Source organism: Bos javanicus, chromosome X (genome assembly GCF_032452875.1).
Source record: "Bos javanicus breed banteng chromosome X, ARS-OSU_banteng_1.0, whole genome shotgun sequence".
NCBI classification, from domain to species: Eukaryota; Metazoa; Chordata; class Mammalia; order Artiodactyla; family Bovidae; genus Bos; species Bos javanicus.
The window spans coordinates 63,791,393-63,799,558 of NC_083897.1; the positions used below are offsets into that span (position 1 = coordinate 63,791,393).

Consider the following 8,166-nt stretch of genomic DNA (forward strand, 5'->3'; position numbering starts at 1 on the left):
AGAGTCAGACATGACTGAGCGACTGAACTGAACTGAACTGATGTAGAGGATCATGTCATCTGCAGTGAGAGTTATACGTCTTCTTTTCCAATCTTGATTCACTTTATTTCTTTGTCTTCTCTGATTGCTGTGGCTAAAACTTCCAAAACTGTGTTGAATAGTAGTGGTGGGAGTGGGCACCCTTGTCTTTTTCCTGACTTTAGGGGAAATGCTTTCAATTTTTTACCATTGAGGATAATGTTTACTGTGGTTTATCATATATGGCTTTTTATTATGTTGAGGTGCATTCCTTCTATTCCTGCTTTCTGGAGGGTTTTTATCATGAATCGATATTGAATTTTGTCAAAGGCTTTCTCTGCATCTATTGAGATAATCATATCATTTTTATCTTTCAAGTTTTTCATGTTGTATATCACATTGATTGATTTACAAATATTGAAGAATCATTGCACCCCTGGGATAAAGCCCACTTGGCCATGATGTATGATCTTTTTAATATGTTGTTGGATTCTGTTTGCTAAAATTTTGTTAAGGATTTTTGCATCTATATTCGTCAATGATATTGGCCTGTACTTTTTTTTTTTTTTGCATCTTTGTCAGGCTTTGGTATTAGGGTGATGGTGGCCTCATAGAATGAGTTTGGAAGTTTACCTTCCTCTGCAATTGTCTGGAAGAGTTTGAGTAGGATAGGTGTTAGCTCTTCTCTAAATTTTTGGTAGAATCCACTGTAAAGTCATCTGGTTCTGGGCTTTTAATTGTTGGAAGGTTTCTGATTACAATTTTGATTTCTGTGCTTGTGATCGGTCTGTTCAGATTTTCTATTTCTTCCTGGTTCAGTTTTGGAAAGTTATACTTTTCTAAGAATTTGTCCATTTCTTCCAAGTTGTCCATTTTATTGGCATATAGTTGCTGATACTAGTCTCTTATGATCTTCTGTATTTATGTGTTGTCTGCTCTGATTTCTCTAATTCAATTTCTAATTTTGTTGATTTGGTTCTTCTCCCTTTTTTTCTTGATGAGTCTGGCTAGTGGTTTCTCTATTTTATTTATCTTCTTAAAGAACCATCTTTTAGCTTTGCTGATTTTGGCTATGGTCTTGCTTGTTTCTTTTGCATTTATTTCTGCCCTAATTTTTATGATTTCTTCCCCTCTACTCACCCTGGGGTGCTTCATATCTTCTTTTTCTAATTGCTTTAGTTGTAGAATTAGGTTATTTATTTGATTTTTCTCTTGTTTCTTAAGGTAAGCTTGTATTGCTATGAACCTTCCCCTTAGAACTGCTTTTACTGAATCCCATAGATTTTTGGGTTGTTGTGTTTTCATTTTCATTCATTTCTATGCATATTTTGATTTCTTTTTTGATTTATTCTGTGATTTATTGGTTATTCAGAAGTATGATGTTTAGCTTCCATGTGCTTGTATATTTAATGTTTTTTTCCCCCTGTAGTTGATACCTAATCTTACCACATTGTGGTCAGAAAAGATGCTTGACATGATTTCATTTTTTTTTAAATTTATCAAGGCTAGTTTTATGGCCCAGGATGTGATCAGTCCTGGAGAAGGTTCCATGTGCACTTGAGAGAAAGGTGAAATTCATTGTTTTGATGTGAAATGTCCTATAGATATCAATTAGGTCTAACTGGTCCATTGTAAAGTTTGTGTTTCCTTGCTAATTTCCTGTTTAGTTGATCTATCCATAGGTTTGAGTGGGGTATTAAATAGTAACACTATTATTGTGTTACTGTTAATTTCCCCTTTCATACTTGTTAGCATTTGCCTTACATATTGTGGTGCTCCTATATTGGGTGCATATATATTTATAATTGTTATATCTTCTTGGATTGATCCTTTGATCATTATGTGGTGTCCTTCTTTGTCTCTTTTCGTGGCCTTTATTTCAAAGTCTATTTTATCTGATATGAGTATTGCTACTCCTGCTTTATTTTGGTCTGCATTTGCATGAAATATCTTTTTTCAGCCCTTCACTTTCAGTCTGTATGTGTCCCTTGTTTTGAGGTGGGTCTCTTGTAGACAGTGTATATAAGGGTCTTGTTTTTGTATCCACTCAGCCAGTCTTTGTCTTTTGGTTTGGGCATTCAACCCATGTACATTTAAGGTAATTATTGATAAGTATGATCCCATTGCCATTTACTTTGTTGTTTTGTGTTAGAGTTTATACACCTTTTCTGTGATTCCTGTCTAGAGAAGATCCTTTAGCATTTGTTGAAGAGCTGGTTTGGTGGTGCTGAATTCTCTCAGCTTTTGCTTGTCTGTAAAGCTTTTGATTTCTCCTTCATATTTGAATGAGATCCTTGCTGGGTACAGTAATCTGGGCTGTAGGTTATTTTCTTTCATCACTTTAAGTATATCCTGCCATTCCCTACTGGCCTGAAGAGTTTGTATTGAAAGATCAGCTGTTATCCTAATGTGAATCCCCTTGTGTGTTACTTGTTGTTTTTCCCTTGCTGCTTTTAATATTTGTTCTTTGTGTTTGATCTTCCTTAATTTGATTAATACGTGTCTTGGGTGTTTTGCCTTGAGTTTATCCTATTTGCGACTCTGGGTTTCTTGGACGTGAGTGCCTATATTCTTCCCCATTTTAGGGAAGTTTTCAACTATTATCTCCTCAAGTATTTTGTCACGGCCTTTCTTTTTGTCTTCTTTTTCTGGGACTCCTATGATTTGAATGTTTTGGTGTTTAACATTGTCCCAAAGGTCTCTGAGTTTGTCCTCATTTCTTTTAACTCTTTTTTCATTTTTCTTCTCTGCTTCATTTATTTCCAACATTCTATCTCCCATCTCACTTATCCTATCTTCTGCCTCAGTTATTCTACTGTTGTTTCCCTCCAGAGTGCTTTTGATCTCAGTTATTGCATTGTTCATTATTGATTGACACTTTTTTATTTCTTCTAGGTCTTTGTTAAACATTTCTTGCATCTTCTCAATCCTTGTCTCCAGACTATCTATTTTTCCATTTTGTTTTCAAGATTTTGGATCATTTTTACTATCATTATTCTGAATTCTTTTTCAGGTAGACTCCCTATCTCCTCCTATTTGGTTTGGTTTGGTGGGCATTTATCATGTTTACTTACCTGCTAAATATTTCTCTGCCTTTTCATCTTGTTTAGATTGCTGTGTTTGGGTGTCCTTTCTGTATGCTGGAAATTTGTGGTTCCTCTTTATTGTGGAGGTTCCTCCCTATGGGTGGGCTGGACTAGTGGTTTCTCAAGGTTTCCTGGTTAGGGAAGCTTGCATTGGTGTTCTGGTGGGTGGAGCTGGATTTCTTCTCTCTGGAGTGCAATGAAGAGTCCAGTAGTGAGTTTTGAAGTGTCTATGGGTTTGGTGTGACTTTTGGCTGCCTGTATTTTAATGCTCAGGGCTATGCTGCTGCATTGTTGGAGATTTAGCTTGATATGTCTTACTTTGAAACTTGTTGGCTCTTGGGTAGAGCTTGGTTTCAGTGTAGATATGAAGGCTTCTGGGTGAGCTCTTGTCGATTAATGTTCCCTGGAGTCTGGAGTTTCCTGGTGTTCTCAAGTTTTGAACTTAAGCCTCTTGCCTCTGGCTTTCAGTCTTATTCTTACAGTAGCCTCAAGACTTCTCCATCTATAAAGCACCAATGATAAAACATATAGGTTAATGGTGAAAAGATTCTCCACAGTGAGGGATACCCAGAGAGGTTCACAGAGTTATATGGAGAAGAGAAGAGGGAGGAGGGAGATAGAGGTGACCAGGAAGAGAAGAGGGGAAATCAAAAGGGAGAGAACAATCTAGCAAGTAATCAGTTCCCTAAGTGTTCTCCACAGCCCAGAACACCCAAAGAGATTCACAGAGTTAGAGAATAGAAGGGGGAGGGAGGAGATAGAGGTGACCTGGAAGAGAAAAAGGAGAGTCAAAAGGAAGAGAGAGCAATCAAGCTAGTAATCACACTCCTAGGTAAAAATGGGTACTGAAGACTAGATTCTTAATGGTACAAAATTGATCAGATCAGATCAGATCAGTCGCTCAGTCGTGTCCGACTCTTTGCGACCCCATGAATCGCAGCACACCAGGCCTCCTTGTCTATCACCAACTCCCGTAGTTCACTCAGACTCATGTCCATTGAGTCAGTGATGCCATCCAGCCATCTCATCCTCTGTCGTCCCCTTCTCCTCTTGCCCCCAATCCCTCCCAGCATCAGAGTCTTTTCCAATGAGTCAACTCTTTGCATGAGATGGCCAAAGTACTGGAGTTTCAGCTTTGGCATCATTCCTTCAAGCAAAGGTTAAAAATCTAGTGTAGTTTTAGACTCTCAAAAATACAATATTAAAAAAACAAAACAAAATCACAAAAATTATAAAGTGTATATATGAAATTTGCTTTAAAAATAGGGTCTTTTTAAGGTAATAGTAGGTTATAAAAATTAAAATTAAAGGAGTAACAAAGAACTTAAAAATAAAAAAAATGTAAAATTTAAAAATGATAATAGCAAAATATATCTAGGAATTTCTCTGGAGCTGTTGAGGGCAGTGTGGGTTCAATTCCGTTTCAGATAGTTCCTTGTTCCAGTTTATACTTCTTCTCAAGGTCTATAGGCCCCTTCCAATGTAGTCAATGCTAACTATAGGGTTTTAATATGTTGCACCTGTCACTTCCAAAGTGATTCCCTCTTCTTGTTTATTTTGGCTTCCTCTGTTTGCAAGTCTCTTCAGTGTCTAACTTCCTGACACAAGGGGGTGAAGGTGGTCTCTTATTTAGGCTCACTTGTTCAGCTGTGCTATGGGGAGAGAGGTACACTGCAAACAAATATCACTGGCTAGCGTGGGGAGTGCTCACAGTGTTTTAGCCTCTCTGCCTCCAGCGGGGGATGGGCCAGTCCACAGCCAGCTAGCTCTCTTCTGATATTGGCTCAGTCCTTTGTTCTGTGAGGGGGCCTGGCAGTGCCTTAGGTTAGAGCTTTTCACAAGAAAGTTCTCTCTCTCTCTCTCTCTGTTCTCTCTCTCTCTCTCTGGCTATACCACAGTTTGGGTTGCTATCTCACTTTAGCTCCCTCAGATTGTCCTCAGGGCATTCAGGCCTGGTCCTTACCCTAAGCATGCAGCCCATGCCTCCCTGTTCGGCCCCCACCCACTGCTGGCGGATGCGAGTGTCTGGGCTATTTCTCCACTGGGAGTTGTGGTTAGGCACGTAATCTGTGTGTGTGTGTTTTTTTCCTCCAGATTATGTTGCCCTCTGGTTTCCAAAACTCCCCACAGACCCACCAGTGAGATGGTTTCCTGGTGTTTGGAAACTTCTCCTTCATGACTCCCTCCCCAGGGTGAGTCTCCATCCCTAACTCTTTTGTCTCTCTTTTTATCTTTTATATTTTGTCCTACCTCCTTTCAAAAAGAATGGGCTGCCTTTCTGGGTGCCTGGTGTCCTCCACTAGCGTTCAGAAATTGTTTTGTGTAATTTGCTCAGCATTCAAATGGTCTTTTGATGAATTTGTGAAGGAGAAAGTGGTCTCCCCATCCTATTTCCCTGCCATCTTAGGACCGCCCCCATGGTACCACTTTTGATCATTTTCTGGGTGCCAAATTACAGGAAAGTTGAAGGACACACTAGTTGTCATTGCTGGAAAAGCAAATTCATTCCTTTCTAAGTGACTCACAGTGGCATTCCACTCAATATCAATTGAGCTCAAAGGGCACTCGTGAGTTTCTATTGAATAAAAAAACTTTGTATTTAGAGCTGGTTCTTAATGCCTTTATTTCAACCTGATCTGGCCTTATTTACTTGCTCTAGGCCCAGCTGACCTTGAAATGTGTTGTAGTGAGAAGAGCCTGAGCTCAGATCTCAGCTTTAAATAATGGCAACTGTGTGACTTGGTTATTTATCCTTTGTCTATTTCCTACTTTTCCCACCTATAAAATGGGAAAATCCTCATACTCATTTCACAGGATTATTATGAAGATTAAATAATATGTAATGTGTGAAACATATAGAGCTCAGTACCTATCTATATAGATAGATGGTGTATATACACATATACAGACTAAGGTTTGTCTTAATTCTTGCTTATCTTTGTAACCATGACAATAACTTTATCTACCATTTGCTATCTAAAGAGTGATACAGACATGTAAAAAAGGATCTCATTTTCCTGCTTCTTTACTGACTTAATGATTACCATGAATCTATAATATGTAAGCACAAGCACAAGATGAGGGTACTCATAGATGTGCTCCACTTTGTTGTTGTTCAGTCGCTCAGTAGTGTCTGACTTTTTGCAACCTCATGGAATGCAGCACGCCAGGTTTCCCTGTCCTTCACCATCTCCCAGAGCTGGCTCCAACTCATGTCCATTGAGTCAGTGATACCATCCAATCATCTTGTCCTCTGTTGCCCCCTTCTCCTCCTGCCTTCAATCTTTCCCAGCATCAGGGTCATTTCCAATGAGTCAGTTCTTCGCATCAGGCTGCCAAAGTATTGGAGCTGCAGCTTCAGCATCAGTTCTTCTAATGATTATTCAGGACTGATTTCCTTTAGGATTGACTGATTTGATTTCCCTGCAGTCTAAGGGACTCTTGTCAAGAGTCTTCTCCAATGCCACAGCTCAAAAGCATCAATTCTTCAGCATTCCACTTAGTCAGCTTTTTATTGTGCTACTGCCATAGGTGACACTCCAGCCACAGCTGCTTTGGAGACATCTGTGACTGTCCCAAAGGGGGTTGAGCATGAGTGTACTGCTGGACCATCACAGAAAAACTGCAGAAAAGGCATTGCTGTTGTTGTTGCTAAGTCGCTTCAGTCGTGTCCAACTCTGTGCGACCCCATAGACAGCAGCCCACCAGGCTTCCCCATCCCTGGGATTCTCCAGGCAAGAACACTGGAGTGGGTTGCCATTTCCTCTCCAATGCATGAAAGTGGAAAGTGAAAAGTGAAAGTGACGTCGCTCAGTCATGTCCAACTCTTAGTGACCCCATGAACTGCAGCCTACCAGGCTCCTCCATCCATGGGATTTTCCAGGCAAGAGTACTGGAGTGGGGTGCCATTGCCTTCTCTGAGAAAAGGCATACACATGCTCAAAGTATTAATAAATGACCATCAGCAGGATTTGTTGACCATTTGAGTTCCTGTCAATTCTAAGAAATTCAGTCATGTTAAACACATTGGATAGATTTGCATTTAGCATTGCTCAATAACACTTCCTTCTTTTTTTCCCCATAATTTGATAGTTCACCTTCCTGCTTAGGTAACAAGGTGATTTTCACAAATTATATTATAATTTCATACCGTTTGTACATGATTAGGATATGTTTGTTCATATGTCAGAATTTTATCATGGTTGAAGAAGTTTCATCAAGTAAAACTAGGCAAATCAGAGCTTTTAAAGGTTAGAAGCTACACAGTTAATTCAGGTCATCAAATCATGTACAAAAGTCATGGAAGTAATAAATTGCTATATTAAAATGTTCATTCACAATTTTTTTCTGATTCAAGTGGTTTGTATACCAATTTTTTCTTTTTCATCAACTTTAATGTATCTGTGTACAGTGGCAATATTACAGCTCATGAAGTTTATCTGAGGCACAATTACTGTTGATTGAAATTTTTAGAACAATGATTTTTCCCATAAAATGTTAATTATTTCTATTATATAATTATACCTTTTTATTTCAGAATTTTAATGAATATTTGAAGGAGAGATGTGACTAGGAAGTTCATTAGCTATGTGATTTTCAAGGCCTGTTCTGAGGAGGCAGAGATTGGCTATACATTTTAAAGAACACTAGTCTTAGAGAAAGGGCATGTGGGTTTTATCACCTGGAGTCTATTTTTTCCTAGGCTCCCTCCACTAAATCTTTCTAGGCTTCCATTTTCTCATCTGACAAATGGAGAAAATAATGCCTCTCTTATATTTCTCATGGACTTGGGTTTTCAAAGACAGTTACAATTTCAAATATTCTAACACTTTGACAGGACATTTGTCTTAATTTATGGCTCACAAAGCCCAGTTACATCAAGTATTGTTGCATAACTAAGGTTGTAGAGAACTAGAAGCTACAATTCAACCTGACTTTTATATCCCTCATTTTATGTGCAATTATTGTACTCCTTGCCTTTATGGCTTTTAGTCTCAAGATAAAAGCTCCCAAAGCATGAGAGTTAAAAAAAAGCAGTCATTCATATCTCCTAGTAACCTTC

At 38.7% G+C, this 8,166-nt stretch overlaps 1 pseudogene; it reads left to right on the top strand.

Annotated features, from left to right (window-relative positions):
* The first annotated feature begins 7,503 nt into the window (after positions 1-7,503).
* LOC133243642 (U4 spliceosomal RNA) lies at positions 7,504-7,627 on the top strand (annotated as a pseudogene).
* The last annotated feature ends 539 nt before the right edge of the window (positions 7,628-8,166 follow it).